The following is an 18,285-nucleotide window of genomic DNA, read 5'->3' as shown; positions in this document are numbered from 1 at the left end:
GTCGCAGATGCTGAGGGACCAAAGCCTCCAGTGGCTCTTTCGGGAAGGCAATTTATGGCAGGGGCCAGGATGGGCTGGAAATGGATCTCTAATGTGTGTGAGCAGGCCCACTCTGCTGTTCAGGGCACAGAGACGACAGGGGACTCTGTCTTGCTTCCAGCAGAGAGATCTCCTGCACCTCAGCGGCTAGAGGAGTGTGCGTGTGTTGTTGAGGGGAGGAGGGGGTTGGAGCTGACAGACCAAAGGTCTCTTCCCCGCAGCTTAGTGATTTCTCTCCTCGCTGGGAATGGCCTCTGCAGCTCCTTGGTTTCTTCAAGGGGAATCCAACCTGCAGCCTGACAAGAACAAGGAGACTCCTGGCCCAGTCCGAGTGTGGGACCTTTGGCACCAGCGTGTCCCACTGGTTGCTGGATGAGGAACTGTGAGCTGGAAATAAGGAGCAGGCTCTTTTCCTGTCTTCAGGAGGCCTCCACTGCAGGGAACCCAGCCAGCTACACTCCCTGAGCTGTGTCATGCCCTGGCACAGTGCCCTTACCTCCCCTACTCTGGCTGTATTCTTGTAGCCTAAGAGCCTTCTGTCCTGGTGCCAGTCATAGCACCAGAGATCCTCCACGTCATGTATGGTCAGACCTGGAAGAGAGAGAGAGAGAGAGAGCGACTTTTCTCCTCATTCTGGTTGCAGTTTCTGTGTCCTTCCAATCCCATTGGTGGCTCCACAGTGGAGTGGAGAAGAACAGAGGCAGAGAGAGACTTGTCCTCCGGCTGGGGTCAGTCTGAGAGAAATGGTCTAGGGTCCCATTATCAACATATGGTCACTCTCAGTCCCCTATTGGGTTCCGTGTCCCAGCTGGGTTCCTTACCCTTCTGTTGGAGCAGCAGTTGGTAGAGCCGGTAAGTCCCCTCCCTGGCCTGCCGGCTGATGTCCTTGTCTGGATCGCTGACAAATAGAGCCAGCTGGGCCACATGGCGACCCATCTGAGGGAACTCGGCTGAGATCTAATGGAAGGGAGAGCAGAGGGGACTCCATCAGCATTTTCCTCTCAGCTCCCTGTCTGCCCTGGGCCAGAGGGCTCCTTCCCCTTAGCCCCTCTACAGGAGATGCTGGGGGAGAGGAGCTTGAGATCGAACCTTCATTTGCTCTGCTGCCAAGGGAGCCCGGGATGCCAAGCAGGGGCTGGAGCATGGTCCCCTTAAAGGCCCAGGGTCAACACTGAACCAGGACAAGAAGAACTTGACTCAAGCTAGCTCAGTCCTGCTCTGACTCTGCCTCCCCATGAAGAACCCTCCGAAGCCACAGCCCCGGCAGCAGCAGCAGATCCTGCAGCCCGCTGGAGCCAGCCCGCCTCCGCCTGGAGCCAGCAAGCTGGGCTCGGAGCTCACTTACGTCAAACTCAGGGAGAGTGACTGTGTATCTCAGCAGGGCTGTGCTGCTCCTGATGGCCCTGGCTCGCTCCTGCGACACCCTGGACACGACCCAGAGGTTGACATGCTGTGGGGAAAGGAGGCAGGTCAGACTCAGTGGCCAGCTGCTCCTGCTTTACAAATGAGCCCCCCACGCCTCCAGCCCCAGGGGCCTGAGACATTCTGCGCAGGGGGAAATAGCTGAGTCCTTGATGGCAGAGCTTTAGAAGGGGATTCTTTCCCCCAGGATGCAGCTTGTACCCTTCAGGTCACAACTTCTCCGCATCTCTCTAGATTGGGACAATCTAGGGGCTGGTCCCATCCTCCCAGAATTCCTGATTCCTGAACAGTTCACCAGAAAGAAGACTGAACCCTCGGCCCTTCCCTGCTATGCAAATCCTTGGGGGGAAGTAGGGAGTGACTGAGAGCACAATCCCCCCAGGAATTTCAGAGCAGATCAGAGGGAAGGGCTGATTCCCTGGGGCCCTCCTGTTTCTCTAGGAAGGAGCATGTGCCTCTTCTCTGAGAAGTAGCTCCCTAATCTCATGGGCTCTGTGTGTTGGAGGGGAGGGGGAAGGGTGGATTTTCAGACTCTCTCTCCCCAAGACAGCCAGGAGCCCTGTGCTTAGTGCTCAGCAGAACCAGGCAGAGCTCTGGCTTGGAGTCCCAGCTCCTTCCTCTGTTCCTCAAGAAGGAAGGACCTGACACTACATTGCACTCACCCACCAACCAAGGACGGCCCACTGGGGACCCAGCTAGGAGGACAGAGTAGAAAATGGATCTTCCAGTCTCTCCTTACCAGTCCCCCAAAGAGTTACGGTGAAATGGGGCTCACCTCCAAGATGAAGTGGAGCCTGTCTGTGTCTGGGGACTCTGCCAGCAGGTTCCCCAGCATGGCATCCAGGACCTCTGGGATGACTTTGTGCAGAGTCTGCAAAGCATGGGTCAGAGTTAGGGAACCTGGGCCTACACCTGCCACAGGATGGGAAGAGGGGTCTCTGGGAAGCACTGGGGAGACTCCCAAACACATCTCCTGGCCTCTCTCCTTCACATCCCACTGCAGGCAATTTGCAAGAATTGATGACCCCTGGACCTTTAATCCATGAGCTTAGCAGGTCTCTGCAGAGGGCCTTGTAGGCAGAAGAGTAGGAAACAGCCAAGTTGCTATGGATGGAACCTGGGCTTCTGGGCCAAACACGGCTTAGGAAAGAAAGAAAGAAAGAAAGAAAGAAAGAAAGAAAGAAAGAAAGAAAGAAAGAAAGAAAGAAAGAAAGAAAAATCCCCCAGGGAGGGGTAATCTCTTCCCTGCTGGAGGGAAGGATCCAAGCCTGCAGCTTGTTCCATCTCCACTACCCCACCCTTAAATCTGGAGCTCCAGCGAATCAAGGGAGTAGGGACCAAGGACTACTCTGGAAGAGGAGGAGGATGGAGGAGGAGGTACCTGGATGGCGGTGGAGTCCTTCTCCGTGCCCAGGGTGAAGACGGAGTGAAGGGCAGCTCGCAAGAGGTGGGTCTCTAGGGCTGGCTCCAGGGCAGGTTTCATGGTGCTGGCAAGAGAGAGGAGCTGTATTAGACTGTGCAGTACTGGGTGGGACTGTCGCCAACACAGACACCAAGCCACAGGGATAGAGGCACAGGCTGGCGAGAATGGAAACCGAGGCACTTCGCTAGGGAATGACAAGGCCAAGGTGTCCCAGACAGACAGTGGCAGGACAGGAATAGCTGCTGTTCCCTGGAGCCTGCTGCCCCTCCTGTATCGGAGCCCGGGAGTGAGCCCCTTCCCAAGGCCCCTGTCATGTTATGGGAGTGAAAAGAAGAGCCCCGCCAGGAGAGAGTGACCCTCCCCACCCCACCATCTCTGCCAGAGGCGCCACTCTTGGGAGGTGACTTGGGAGGGACAGTGACGGTGACTCCCAGCCTTGGGCCTGAGCAGCACTGGGGTGAGGGGAGCCGGCAGGGTGGGGGGGTGGGGCTGTCTCAGTACCAGAGGTAGCCCACTGCAGCCAGGGAGTGGGCGAGGACGGCGCTGGGTGACGAGTCATCGGGAAGCTCCTCGATGAGCTCCTGTGAGACGTGAAAGAGACAAAGGAGCGTGTGAGATTCAGGCCCGACTGACGCCTCCCAGTGAGGAGATGACACAGCCAGTGCCCCACATGGCCAGCAGGATCCCCCACCACCTCCCGCTCCTCCAATTCCTTCCTGCCCATCCGACTTGTCCCCCTTCTCGGATTCCTGCCCAGCTCACTCCCAATCCCCTTCTCTCCTCCTCCCTGTCAAAACTGCCCCCATTCAGCCCCATCCCGACGACTGAGCTGGGACCATGAGATTCCTTGTCCCCCACTCTCAGCTGCCCCCCAGCCCCACAATTCTCCCCCTCCCTCCAGCTGCCGTATGGCGTGTCTCACTCACCACGATCCTCTTCACCACAGCCGCCTTGCAGCAGCGCGGCTCCAGCGTGTCCTCCCCTCTCTCCCGTGCAGCCAGACATGCGGGGTAGATGGCCTGAAGGAACAGGAGCTGCTGCCCCTCATCCTGTACCCACCGGGAGTGGGGTATAGCGAGAGACAACCTGTTAATGAGGGACCTTCCTGCCCCACCCACACCAGCTCCAGGGCTCAGGCCTCAATGGGGGATTGTGGGGACCCGCCTATTGTCCAAATCCCCCACCACTCCTACACAAGCAGGATCAGGAACTGGGACAGTGCCTGTGGGGGGAGATGACTTTGGCTGTTGTGGGACACCCCCATCTTGGGGGTCCCACATCATGGATGTAAAAGGGTCCCATTGGGGGTGGTGGATCAGGAGGCACAAGACCCTCGGCAGGGGGTGGGGATGCTGGGAAGGGGCAGGGCAATCTTGGTTCCAGCCCAGTGGGGAACATTTGTACCTTATCTCTGCACTGGAGCTGCTCTCGGATGACCTTGAGAGCAGCTTCATCTTTGGCCACGTCCACCCCTTCCTCCTGCTCCGAATCCAGGGGGGTCCCTGCACCAGGGAGGGAAGGACAGGGGCGTGGTGGGCAGAGCAGGATTCAAGACCCCCCTTCCCACCTCAGGCACCCAGGGCAGATGGGGCCCCAAACCTCCCTCTCAGGGATGCCTTCAGCCCCCAACAGCTGCAGAAGCCCAGAGAAGAAACCCCCCTCCACTGGCCAGGACTCCAGGGGAGGTGCCGATTCCCCCGGCCCTGGAGCAGCAAGGACCAAAGTGGCAGCAGCTCTTCATGCCCCCACCCCCAGGTCCCCGTGCGGAAGGGGCAGCTGTGTGATGGCTGCTGCTGTCCGTGGGGTTCGCGGGGCTCAGGCCAGACACCTGGGCTGAGACCCGCCCCCCGTATCCCTGGGAGAGCATCTGGGCCCAGGGTGTTCACATCCCGTCCTCAGCCCTCCCGGAGCCCAGCCCGGCTCCTCACCTGGAACAAAGCAGTGGCCTCCATCGGCCTGGCTGCTGCCAGATGCCCAGGTGCTGCCACTGTCCCATGCTGAGCTGCCGGTGCTGGGACAGGGACCTTCCCCCTCCTGGCCTGCAGGGGCTGGAAGGTCCTCAGAGACCGGGCAGGGCGATGCCTCCTGATGGGAACGAGGTCTGGGCTCCTGGGGCCGCTGCTGCCCACACAACAAGCCCCAGAGCCACCCTGCCCGGCGCCCCTCCTGGGCTGGGTCCTGTCTGCCAAACCGCAGCCTGGGCCAGCTCCATTGGGGCCTGGTCGGGGCCTCTCCCAGCTCGGCGCCTGCGCCGGGAGCCGGGGTCCTTTTCCAGAAGGCCGGGCACTTCCGCCGTCTGGCCTGGATGGGACCTGCTTCCCCGCCAGCAGGGATGCAGGGGTTGCTCTGCCCCTTGGGAAGACGGCAGCTGCTTCCCTCAGGCTCTGGGGCCACCTGCAGAGCCTTCCTCCGCAACATCCGCAGGAGCCTGGCCATCCTGGAACCGAGCGGGGAGCAGGGGTGAGACTGGGCTCAAGGCAGCCTTTCACTCCTGGGCCTTTTCCGTCCCTCCTCCTCCCTGCTCCAGCCACAGCCGCCCCCTCTGCCCGCACAGGAGTGCAGGGAGTGCCATCTACACACACGGGCAGGAGTTCATTGCATGATCCGCTCCCAACGTTCCCCCTCGTAATCCCTGCTGCTGCAATAGCCAGGAAGTCTCATCCTTTTCCAGCAATGAGGTCAGTCCCAAAGACCATCGGTTACTCTGGAGAAGCAGTCCCCTCCTGTCGTCCCAGGCCACTCTCCCACCCAGGCTAGAGAAGGAACAGAAGCCAGGAGTCCGGACTTCTCCTGGGAAATCATTCCTCACATCAAAGTCACAAAGGCCCTCGGCACAGGAAGCACAGAGCCCTCCTCATTCCCCATTGATTTCCAGGCTCAGCAGCTCACAGGGTCTGGTTCACCTCAGAGACTCTCAGCCTGGGGAAGGGTTGGGAGGGAAGGGCTGGGAGGGGAAGGGCTGGGAAGCCCCATTGCTGGAACCTTTCCAAACACACTGGAGACGGCTCTGGAGAAGCCCCTGCCTGGCCTAAGAGTGAGGGGCTCTTGGGGGCTGTTTGCAAATGAAATCCCCCTTTGGAGATAGTCTCTCCCCCAGACAGAGAGGGGAACACACCGAGGAACCCGAATGCCACTCACGTGCTCTCAGTGATGGTACAATGGATGGCGGATGTTCAGGGTCAGCAGACGTCCCTCACCCTCCTCCTCACTCTCCAAGCCCAAGGCAGGCTGGAGAGGGTGGTGACCTCAGGAGTTACCCTGCCCAGCCAGCAGGCAGGGTGATGACACGAGGGCGATCGACTGGCTGTGAAAACAAGAGTCTGTCTGATTGCCAAGGGACGGAGAAACTCAGCCAGCAGCAGGGGGTGCAGAACACGGCCCTAGGGCGGAGGTGACAGCGCCTCCGGGATCCTGACATCCCAGCACTTTACTCACCTTCCTGGAGCCTCCCAAACCCACTGGGCTGTAGCCATGGGACCCCAACCCTACTGACGGCAAACGGGCCTCAGCTGCGACCACAGGGTCACACCGAGTGTCAGAGCCATGGATGGACCCCTTCACTGACCACTGCCGCACACTCCCTCCCACAGCTGGCAATTGCAACCAGGCCCTAATGTCTGGTCCCCCTGCCTTTGAGAGAGAGTGTCACTCCTGCTTCCATTGCTGCCTCTTGATCTGTGGGACTTTGGGCAAGTTGCTCCCCCTCTCTATGGCTCTCTGGGACTCACATTCCTGAATGGGCTTTATAAAAGACAATGGTTAAAGTTTGGCCCCAACTAGTTCTTGTTTCTCGAGACTATCCATTTTAGCAAAGTTTAGAGTTCTTGACATTCAACACCTGGAAACATCCCTTTCTCCTTCGCAGATGGCCTTAACATCCCTTATCTCACCCAGGCTTCCTGCTGCCTGGAGTTAGAGAATTGACCCTGTTCCCATTGGACCTACCCAAGGTGTCACACAGCGAAGCGGTGACGGAGCCAGAAAGAGAAGACAACTGTCCTGATTCCTGTTCTAACTAACAGACAACAACCCCCCAGAGGCAGGGATAAGGCCCAGGAAATAAGGGGTGAACATTTTCATGGAAACCTTTTTCTGTCAGAAAATCCATTCAAAGGAAACCACTTTGTTTCTTGAAATCATAACAAGTAGGATGAAAATTCTTTGCAAAAATATCTATTTGCAAAACAAGAGCATCTCCTGTCCGTCACAGTGCATTCAACTGCCTCATCATACACAAAGGGGAGACACTATGCTCTAGAAAATTGGATGAGATGCTTCACTCTGAGCTAAGTAGTTGCTGCTTTTCACAATTCCAAAACAATAAAATACAAATCAAATTGAATATTAGGTTATAATCTGATATGGCTCAGTGTGATAGGACACCCCCCAGTCTGCACTGCTCCGAGTGACACTGTTCAGTGGATCCCCAGCATCCACCCATGGTGAGGTAAGTGGGAGAGGATTGTTATTCATTCTTGACAGAAGGAGAAACGAAGGCTGAGAAAGGAGCAGGGACTTGTCTTAGCTGATGCAGCCAGTCAGTAGCAGAATTGCTCTCAAATGAGCTACAGACCAACAATTGTTCATAGTAATTATTCAGCAATTATTTCAGAAGAACTGGAATGTTCGAGAGGATCATGAACTGCTCCGAGACAATGAATGGAGAGCAGCATCCACATTGGTCAAACGTATAACTGATTGTGACTTATTTGCTTGGTCATAAAAGAGAACAACAAAGACCAGAGTTTCCTCCCTGTCAATAGCCCCCTCCTCAGCCAATCAAGGTTGAGACTTTGAGGGGTGGGAGGCTAAGGGTTCTCATTAAATAGCCCAAAGAATGTCCCCGGTCACCACCGAGGGGATCACTCTCGGAGCACTAGTCCAGTCTCACCTCTCTGTGAGGGCCTCCCACAACCCCCCCGGACCCCGCTCCACACACAGAGCTCCTGGTGGTGGGAGGAGAGCAGAGGAAAAGGACAAAGGAAGCAAGAAGAGAAAGGTAGGAGGGACAGAGGAAAAGGGAAAACAAAAAGGAGAAACCCTAATGTCCCCAGTAATTCTAAGGGACAAAATCCTAGGTCGGAAATAAAATACTGCCCCCACAATCTAATGTTTTCCTTTCCTAAAAATCAGCCAGCACCTGATGGATCAGACTGAACAGGTTCCAAACCTCTCCGAGGCTCTTACCTTCTATACAGGGACGTCTGTTTTCGAGCAAATCCACTAAAAGAAAAGGAGAAAACTCCAAAGAGGGTCCTCCTTGCGCTCACGTACGTGCAAGTGAATGCTCTCTCAGTCCTCCAGGAGAGACCTCGAGAAGGAGACGTGCTGAAGCAAAGCCACAGGGATCTCCGAGCTTGCCCCTGTCCTGCACCCCTGTCCTGCCTGGCTGATGTCAAGTTCTCTCTGTGAGGTCATCGCCTCCCCACCACCTTTGTCCAATAGGCTGAGGTCCTGCCAAAGGCTCTTGTGATGTCACTGCCACACCCACCACTCCCCTGCAGTGCTGATGTCCTGCCCCTGTCCAGCTACATTGGATGTTTCAGCCGCTTCCCCTGGATCACCCCACTCAATGTCACTTCCTTGTGGGGTGACACCGACTACATAGTAGAACACAGAAGTTCTTCCCCAGGCCGCAATTAGGTTTTCACAAGTTAGTTGACTTTATGGCCAGAAGGAACCATTCGAGCATTTAATCTGATCCCCTGCGTATCCTAAGGCCTCCTGTATGTCAGAAGAGCTGGGCTTTTCTTTTACTCAAACATTTTCCAGAAAGGCATCTAGTCTTTATTCGAAGAGATCAAGAGATGGAGAAGCCATCATTTCTCTTGGTACTTTGTGCCAATGACAAACCACCTGTTAGGATATAGATATTCAGGCCTGTCTGCAAAGGCCTATACTCTAAGAATTTAGGTGTATTCTTATCACTTGGCTAGTGATAGAGGTATAAAAGAAAGAATCAAAATCACTGTCTGCTGGTGTAAGGGCCTTCTCTTACTGTGACAGTCTGAGGCCCTGTTCTTAGGCTAAGGCCTTTGGCTAAGCAGCAGAGGCAGCCATAAACTGGGAAGCGAACGGTCACATCCTCACATTCCAAACTAGTCACATTGAAATAAGGTGCTATTGGGCTGTTAGGCAGTATCAGGACAGGATTGTATTCCTATCACCTCCAGAGAAAGGGAAGTGCCTAGAAAATGTGAAAGGAAACTTAGTTTGATAGCATCCTGTCTGGCAAGAACTCACTTATCAATAGCTGGGATGTGAAATCCTCACTTCTGTATTGTTTTGTCATTATAGTTCCCACTTTGCTGTTGTTTGTCTGTATAATCTCTGTCTGGTTCTGTGATTGTTCCTGTCTGCTGTATAATTAATTTTGCTAGGTGTAAACTAATTGAGGTGGTGGGATATAATTGGTTACATAATCATGTTACAATATGTTAGGATTGGTTAGTTAAATTTCAGGAAAATGATTGGTTAAGGTATAGCTAAGCAGAACTCAAGTTTTACTATATAATCTGTAGTCAATGGGGGGTGGGTGGGGGTGGGCATGTGGGTGTGTGAGATGGGAACAGGGAATGGGGGTAAGAAAATTGGAATCATGTTTTGCTAAAGGGGGAGATGGGAACAGGGAATGGGGGTAAGAAAATTGGAATCATGTTTTGCTAAAGGGGGAAATGGGAACAGGGAATGGGAGTAAGGAAGTTGGAATCATGCTTGGCTAAGGGCAGGAATCGGAACAGGGACATAGGTGTAAGGCTCTGTGGTGTCAGAGCTGGGAAGGAGGATACTAAGGAAGGAAACTGGAATCATGCTTGCTGGAAGTTCACCCCAATAAACATCGAATTGTTTGCACCTTTGGACTTCGGGTATTGTTGCTCTCTGTTCATGTGAGAAGGACCAGGGAAGTAAGTGGGTGAAGGAATAAGCCCCCTAACACCACCCTCTTACAAATCTGGGTCTTATTGTCATTATCCTTTTTCTGATTTCTGCTTCCATCCATGGGGTTTTGTCATGCCTTTCTCTGAGACATAAAAGAGCCCTTTTATACTCAACATTTTCTCTCCATGAAGTCAAGCAACTCACTTCTCATTCTTCTCTTGTATATACTAAGCAGATTGAGCTTTTTCAATGTCTCATAATAGGGCATCATCCCCATCACTCAGTTATGAATCTTTTCTGCACCCTCTCCAATTGTTTTAACATAATATTCAAAATGTGGACACAAGAACTGGATTCAACATTCCAACATCAGTCTCACCAATGCTCTTTCACTTCCCTTTCCATCCTCACTACTCTATCCAGCCAAGAATGGCTTTAACCTTTTTTAACACAGTTTCACATTGACAGCTCATGTTGAACAGCTTGTCCACTATGACCCCAAAATCCTTTTCAGGGTCACTGCTTTCCAGCGGATTGTCCCCAATTCTGTAGGGTGCCGCCTGACTCCTTTGTTACTGGAGGTATGGGGTTGCATTTGGCTTTATTAAAACCTAATTCTTTAGTAAGTATTTTAGAAGAACTAGCCCATTAGAGAGAGAATCGTGAATTACTCCAAGACAATGAATGGAGAAAAGCGGCAAGTGCAATCAAATACATGTTTGGTTACGCCCTATTTCCTTGGTCTTAAAAGAGGGTCACAAGGACCTGAGCCTCCTCCCTCACAATAGCCCCAAACTCCCCCAATCAGCATTGAGACTCTGAGAAGCAGAAAGCTGAGAGTTCTCACCAGATGTCCCGGGTCACCACCGGAGGGAGTCACTCTTAGAGCACTATTCCAGCCACATGTCTTTGGGAGGGCCTCCCGCAATGAGAGTTGGAGTGCAACCCGCCCTCCCTCCCTCCGTCCCCAACTCCACACGCACAGACAGGTCCTGGTGGTGAAAGGAAAGCAGGGGAAAAGGACAAAGATGCAAGAGAAGACGAGAAAGGAGGGAGAGACAGGAAAAGGGAAAACAAAAAGGAGAAACCCCAATGTCCCCAGTAATTCTAAGGGACAAAGTCTTAGGTCGGAAATAAAATGCTGCCCCCGCAATCTAGTGTTTTCCATTCCTAAAAATCAGCCGACACCTGATGGATCAGACTGAACAGGTTCCAAACCTCTCCGAGGCTCTTACCTTCTATACAGGGACGTCTGTTTTCGAGCAAAACCACTAAAAGAAAAGGAGAAAACTCCGAAGAGGGTCCTCCTTGCGCTCACGAATGTGAAAGTGAATGCTCTCTCAGTCCTCTAGGAGAGACCTCGAGAAGGAGACGTGCTGAAGCAAAGCCACAGGGATCTCCGAGGTGGCCCCTGTCCTGCACCCCTGTCCTGCCTGGCTGATGTCAAGATCTCTCTGTGAGGTCATCGCCTCCCTACCACCTTTGTCCAATAGGCTGAGGTCCTGCCAAAGGCCCTTGTGATGTCACTGCCACACCCACCCCTCCCCTGCAGTGCTGATGTCCTGCCCCTGTCCAGCCACATTGGATGTTTGAGCTGCTTCCCCTAGATCACCCCTCTCAATGAGCGTTCATTGTGGGCTCAAGCCGAACACAGTAAAACATCAGAGGCTTCTCCCCATGCTAGGCTCATTTTTCATCAATTAGCAGACTTTATGGACAGAAGAGACCATTAGAGCGTGTCATCTGACCCCCTGCATATCACATGCTTTCTGTAGAGCATAGGAGCTAATTTTTGACTACACACGTTCCAGAAAGGCATCTAGTCTTCATTAGAAGACATCAAGAGGTGGGGAATTCCCACCACTTCCCTTTCTAGTTTCTTCCTTTGGTGATTCGTCCTCACTGTTGAATATGTGTGCCCTCTTTCTAATACGAATTGGTCTCTTTTGAGTTTCCAGCCACTGGGTCTTGTTATGCTTTTCTCTGATAGATTAATGAGCCCTTTAATACCCAATATTTTCTCTCCATGAAGTCACTTCAACACTTCAATGATGTCACCACCCAATCTTTTTTATAATCTAAACAGGCTGAGCTCTTTCAATAGCTCACTAGCATCTGCCAGGAAGGGAGTCCCCACAGAGGGACACCATAATCTCCCAGGGAGGGAAAAGGCTCTCACTGCCATTTCTTAACCTCATGGGGTGTTCTCCTGTTCTGCCAACCCCACCCCTTTTTCAGTATCTCCAGGTGCCTGAGGGAGCAGGAACCAGAGGCCATCCTGCAGCTGGGACAGAGATGGAGGTTGATGACCTACCTGCCCGTAGTGACCATGGTGCAGGACAGCCCTCAGGACATGCGAATGCAGCTCCAGATCTGGGAGCAGCTTCCCTTTGCTGGCACGAGACCTTGCAGGTTGCGGTGGGTGAGACAGGCACTAACTTTTGGAAACCCTCAGTGGGATCAGAGGGTAATGGTTTGTAGAAAGTGGTGTTGGAGAGCTTTACAAAAACTAGACAAGAACGGTGCATGTTGCAGGGCAGCTCCAGCCCCGGTGCTGTCAGTGAGACGTGTCCTCCCAGCCCTGCCTGACGGGTCTTTCTGTTTCAGACCCTCCTTGGAACTGCAAGAAAAGTCCAACCTGTAGAGTTGTGGTTGCAGTGATAGTTGTATGGTCTGCGTTGATTGCTGCCATCATTGCTCTGGCAGGTGAGTTCCCAGCTTCCGCCCCGCTCCCTTCCCCTCCATCTATGATCTCCGCCCATCCCATTCCCCCGTGACCTGCCACACTCACTCTCTCCTCCCGGCCTGTCCGGCTTCTGCCCCTGGGGCAGAGGATTCCTGGGGGATCTTCCTCCCAGACCCCTGCACCTGGGCACTCTCTGTGTCAGGACGATCTGACTGACATTAGCCCCCCCAGCCCATCTCTGAGCACTTTGGACCCAAGTCACCTTTGCCACGCGCCATGAAGCAGTCCCTGACCAGGGTGTCCAGTGGGACAGGATGCAGTGCAACCCTGAGCCCTTTGCCTTCCCTGTGTTACTCTGAGGTTACCAGCTTGGCCTTCCTGGATCTTCAGGTCACGCCTGTGGCCGGGCGGCAGGTGCTGCCGTGTTATTGAAATGAGCCATAGAATTAAGTCAAGACCCCTCCACCAGCGCAGTGTGGAAACCCCCCAATCGCTGAGCTTGGCCATGAAGTGTCCCTTAGCACCATTCACTCCCCCGGGCTGCACAGACAGCGTGTGCTCATGCAGAGGGCGTCTGTTTCCGGTGAACATGAACCCTGTTGTATCCCCCCGTTGTCAGGGGCAGGGCGTGCTGGGGAATGTCGGGGGTGGGATTTCTCTATTGTCCTGGGATCCGATCACTGGGCCCCAGGAGGGTTTAGCAGCTGGCAGAGGGGATTGAATCCAGGTCCGTCTGCATTAGGAATCCTCTGTGCCGATGTCATGACGTCCGTGTAGTTGAATTGGTGCAAACCGCTAAAGCAGACGCACTGCACTGGTGCACAAAGGAGCTTGCCTTGGTGCAGTTTGCTGCAGGAAGTTACCAGAGCGAGCCGCACTGCTCCAGCGCATCTCCAGGAGGTGTTTGCCCTGATGTCACTGCGTCACTGTGATTATACTGGTGCAGATTGCTCGGATACAGATGCGCCCTGAATCCCAGCTCCCTGCTGTAATGGCAGGCTGTTGCAATGGGCAGCATTGGTTCTCGCTGTGTAAGGTGGGAATCTGTGAGCTTAAGGTTGGTTACACACCTGCAGGTGCAGGGAGCTCTGCAGAACATGTGGCATCTGAGCTGGAGATGGATGGTGGAGACAGCCTGTGCCATCAACTGTTAGTCACTGACTTCTCTGCTCAGTTCAGTAGGGCAGGGGTGTGGGCTACCGTGCACTGGACAGTGAAATCTACAGGGTCAGACATGCCTTGTGAGTGAGGTGAACACATGCTCGCTTTCTGATCACCGCTGCCACGTTTCCTAACTCTTCCCAACTTAGAGTGTCTGTTCCTCGCTGAGCGCCAGCCACATGGGAAGGCTTGAAAACCAGCTACCGAGTTACTGTGGTGCAAACAAAAGTGACGTGCTCGAAAACATCTGGAGGGGTTTGAGTCCAACTCCTCTCAACTAGACAGGCCTTTCAAATCCTCTTTGGTGTCACTTATGGGTGACCCCACTGCTGCTCTTTCATGGCTCTGAAAGGGTTACACAGCCGTGAGGGCTTCCAGAAAGTGCCTTTCTTGCTGCTGTGTTTGGGGAGAGAAAAGTCTGCAGGTAGGAGGTGAATTAAGTTCCATCATTCCTGGCCCACAGTGCAACAGGTCACTTCCCATGGCTGTGGTTTCTGGCGCCCCCTTGTGGCTTTCATGTCCCTGAGTGAAAGTTCCCACGTTCTTCTCAGTTGTTCACCTGCTGTTTGTTGCTAGGTTGAACGTCCAGCTGTTGATCTTGTGCCTGGGGTGAAATGCTCTGAGCTGTGTCAGTCCCTCGCAGGCTGGGAGTGTCCCTGGAATCCTTCTTGCCAGGCAAATTTACAGTGACAAACGTCTCCGTCCCCCTGCATCTGATTGCAGTGGACCAGCCCCAGCTGGGGGTCCCAATGGGCTTGGCAAGCCGGTCAATTGACTGCCTGTTTGGCAGCAGTCAAATGCTCCAGCGAGAGCCCTGGGGGTAGGAGGCAGCCTGCCTTTCGGATTGCGTCTTGGAGCCTCACTGGTGTTTTCCAGAACTTGGTTTCATTGTTTTGCCTTTTTTTTCTGAGCTAAAATAACTCAGTGAAGTACATTTTTTAAAAAATTAGGTAGATCCATATCTATCGAAAGCTAAACCTACTGGAGACAATGACGTCTTGCTCTTTTTTCTTCCTGGCGGGAGGTAACCAATTCTGATAAATTGGTATTTTAAAATATCTGACCACTCTTTGACAGATTTGACTGGTCAGTTGACCAATTTTTGTACCAGTCAAATGCCCAATTCTCGTTGCAATTCTTACCCTCCATGTGACTGTCTCATTCTCAGCGCTGACCTCTCAGCTTTCATCAGCTGATCTGTGCCCCCCTGCGAGCCCCTCGTGCCCGGACGGCTGGAAAGGATACCGAGGGAAATGCTACTATTTCTCAGAGACGGAAGGGAGCTGGACCGACAGCCGAAGCCGCTGCTCTGCCCCGGGTGCCTCCCTGGCTGGGATCGACAGTGATCAGGAAACGGTGAGAGACTCTCGAGTTGCCAGACACTAATCTGGGCACAGGGATGGCTGCTGCAGCAGGACCTGGGCTCTGCCCCATGGGGTGAAGAGCAGCTGTGAGCCCTCCCGTGCTGGGAGGCCGGAGTGAATGAACTTCCAGCCGCTGAACGCCAGCCCTGGCTGGGCCCAGGGCCCTACTGCCTGTGTGTGATCACAGGGATTGCCCATTCTCCGCTGCCCCCCTCCCCAAATAGGGAGACAGCTTCTGTCTAGGGCAGGGCTGGCTCAAGCATCTCCTGGCCTGCTGGCTGCTGGAGTGGGACTGAGAACCCAGCCAGTGCTCCTGTTGTGGGGATGGGAAAGGAGCAGCCAGCTGAGGAGGCGGGGGAGGAGGGGATCCTTTCACATTGACCCCTCCCACTTCAGCTTGCCTCCCTCCCTCCTCCTGCCTTGCTGGGGTGAGCGGTGGCTGCTCTGTGAGAAGAGCCGTCTCTGCAGAGAGCTCAGACCCAACAGCTGCCCCCAGCTCAGGGGGACTTGGGGTGTGGGTAACTGGGAGCACCGGGGTGGGGCTGCTGTGTGCGGTGGGAGGGTTAAGACTGCCCGGGGGATCTTGTGCTTTGCAAGAGGGAGGGGAAAATCCCCCCTGAAAATAAACTGAGCACCCTTCAATATGTGACTGGGATTCTCTGCAGCACAGAGCCCTGGAGGGGCGGTGGGGGGGGGAGCATGGGAGGTGGGGCTGATACCTGCTGTCCCTCAGCTTTCTTTAAGGCGTTCCTGCTGCGCCATAAGGGTGTCTATGACCACTGGATCGGCCTCTGGAGGGAGCAGGGTCAGCCCTGGAAATGGGCCAATGGCACCAAATTCAACCACCTGTGAGTCTCTCTCACCCCTCTGGACTAATTCCCTGGGCTTGGGGATTCTGGTGTCTGAGCGGTTTGAGCTCAGGTAGATCCACCATTCAGTGCTAGTGAAACCACCAGACACGACCCTGGTCCGTTCGCGTCCTGCGTGTATCGGAGACCGATGGGAGCCGGCGTGTCCCTGAACTCTCGGCTCCTCCCCGCAGCACGGTGCTGGGCCGGAGACAGAGCCCGCCATAGCCAGAGATGCCCTCGCTGCGCGCTGGGATTTCAGCTGGGACACTCGCTGTTCTCCCCCAGCCCTCTTCAGCAAGGTCCCTGGGGTGTCTGACCCGCCTTGGGGAAAGGAGGCAGCAGGGAGCTCAGGTTAACAGTGGCTGCTGGAGAGGGCAGCATGCCGAGCACTGCATGGCAGGTGCAGGTCCCGCTGGGGATTGCAGCCGGCAGGTTTGAGTGACTTGGCTGGTGAGGCCTCTGAATCCGCAACAAGGCACCGATGTTAAAGGAGCCTGCGGTTCACAGGTGCTGGACGCCTGGGGCTCCCACGGGAACGGGGTACAGTAGTGATGGCTGCCCAACACCCCGCGATGGGTTTCAGTGGGCTCCAAGTGTGATCACAAAACCAGCGCTGCTTGAACCCTGGGACTTCAGCAGTAGAAGCATGAGCCTCTGCCATAGGAGCGAAAGAATCCACTTCTTTAACTGAAACTCCCCCCCGATTGATAAAGCTCTTTTGCAGGCCAGCCATTAGAGGGGGATGGAGACCCCCCCCACTTCTCTGGTCTGGGTTACTTCAGTACTTTGAAAAATCAGGCTCTTTTGGCGCTGGGTCAGGGCTCCCCAATGGACAGTCCCCATTCTGCTGTATTGGACCCAACCTTTGGATCCCACCTGCTTCCAGCCTCACTGGGTCTGAAGAGCTACCAGACACTATCCTGAGTTCGAGCCTCTGTGGCATTCTCCTGGGGTACAGACTCCCTGTCTGGTATGCTCCTTAGGATGTGGGACCCTGCAGATCAGCTGCTGTAGGATCCAAAACCAGTGCTGAACCCTCCCAAATCTCCCGAGAGGCATGTTGTCCCTAGAGCTCCACCCTCCACACCAGATGAACTCTGGGAGACTTACGTGAGGGTTACAAACAAGGAACACATGCTTTCACAAAGGAACTTCTTCAACACTCTCTTTTTCCCCCATGCCCAATGGAAAGCTCAAGAGTTATAGATCAACGGAGAAGGAAACCCCTGAATGCAATTTCTTCTTTCAGTGTCATCTTGGTTCTGCTCCATGTGTTTCAAGGAGGCGAGATCCTTCCTGTCCCCCGCTTTTCCTGCTCAGTCGTCTGGTTCTGGTGATGGTCTGCCCCTCTTGTTAGAGGGCCGGTCCCTTTTGACAATCAGTCTAACAAATTCTCTCTGTCCTGCTGGGGACTGTCCATTCTTCAGCACCCCTGTGGGCTGCTCAGCATAGAGGGTCAGGAACAGTCAGCGGTTCTGCAAAGCCCCCGCTGTCCTGAGCTCTGCTCCTGAGGGGCTGGGAGAGTAGCTGCTCCGCACTCAGGCCTGCACTGTGGAGAATGGCTCCCCTGGCTGGGACTGGTGTGAAATGCCCGGCCTCTGCCTGACTGCAGCTCCCTGGCTTCTGTGTGGCAGGTTTCACTTAAGAGGAGGAGGTGACTGTGCGTATCTGAACGACGAGAAAGGGGTCAGCAGCTCACGGTGCTACATGGGAAGACGGTGGATCTGTAGCAAACCTGAGGTGTATGTGATGGTGTCATAAATATAAAGGGAAGGGTACACACCTTTAAAATCCCTCCTGGCCAGAGGAAAAATCCTTTCACCTGTAAAGGGTTAAGAAGCTAGGATAACCTCGCTGGCACCTGACCAAAATGACCAATGAGGAGACAAGATACTTTCAAAAGCTGGAAAGAGGCAGAACATCAAAGGGGTCTGTGTCTGTCTGGGTGAGGCTTTTGCCAGGGACAGAACAGGAATGGAGTCTTAGAACTTAGTAAGTAATCTAGCTAGATATGCGTTAGCTTATGATTTCTTTAAATGGCTGATAAAATATGTTGAGCTGAATAGAATGAATATTCCTGTCCGTGTGTCTTTTTGTAACCTAAGGTTTTGCCTAGAGGGATTCTCTATGTTTTGAATCTAATTACCCTGTAAGGTATTTACCGTCCTGATCTTACAGAGGTGATCCTTTTCTTTTTACTGTTTCTTCTATTAAAATGTTTCTTTTCAAGAACTGAATCCTTTTGTCATTGTTCTAAGATCCAAGGGCTTGGGTCTGTGGTCACCTATGCAAATTGGTGAGGATTTTTACCAAACGTTCCCCAGGAAGTGGGGTGCAAGGTTTTGGGGAGGATTTTGGGGGGAAAGACGTTTCCAAACAACACTTTCCCAGAAAGCCGGTTAAACGTTTGGTGGTGGCAGTGGAAGTCCAAGGGTCAAATAGTTTGTACCTTGGGGAAGT

General features: G+C 53.9%; 1 non-coding gene across 1 annotated transcript; it reads left to right on the top strand.

Annotated features, from left to right (window-relative positions):
* The first annotated feature begins 2,804 nt into the window (after positions 1-2,804).
* LOC140898097 (uncharacterized) lies at positions 2,805-14,936 on the top strand. The gene is made up of 3 exons (XR_013634705.1): positions 2,805-2,908; positions 12,371-12,469; positions 14,779-14,936. It is a non-coding gene; the product is annotated as an uncharacterized LOC140898097 (transcript).
* Positions 14,937-18,285: the final 3,349 nt, after the last annotated feature.

Source organism: Lepidochelys kempii, chromosome 14 (assembly GCF_965140285.1).
Source record: "Lepidochelys kempii isolate rLepKem1 chromosome 14, rLepKem1.hap1, whole genome shotgun sequence".
Lineage (NCBI taxonomy): Eukaryota > Metazoa > Chordata > Testudines > Cheloniidae > Lepidochelys > Lepidochelys kempii.
The sequence above is the reverse complement of the archived record's forward strand: the minus strand, read 5'-3'. Positions and strand labels throughout refer to the sequence as shown.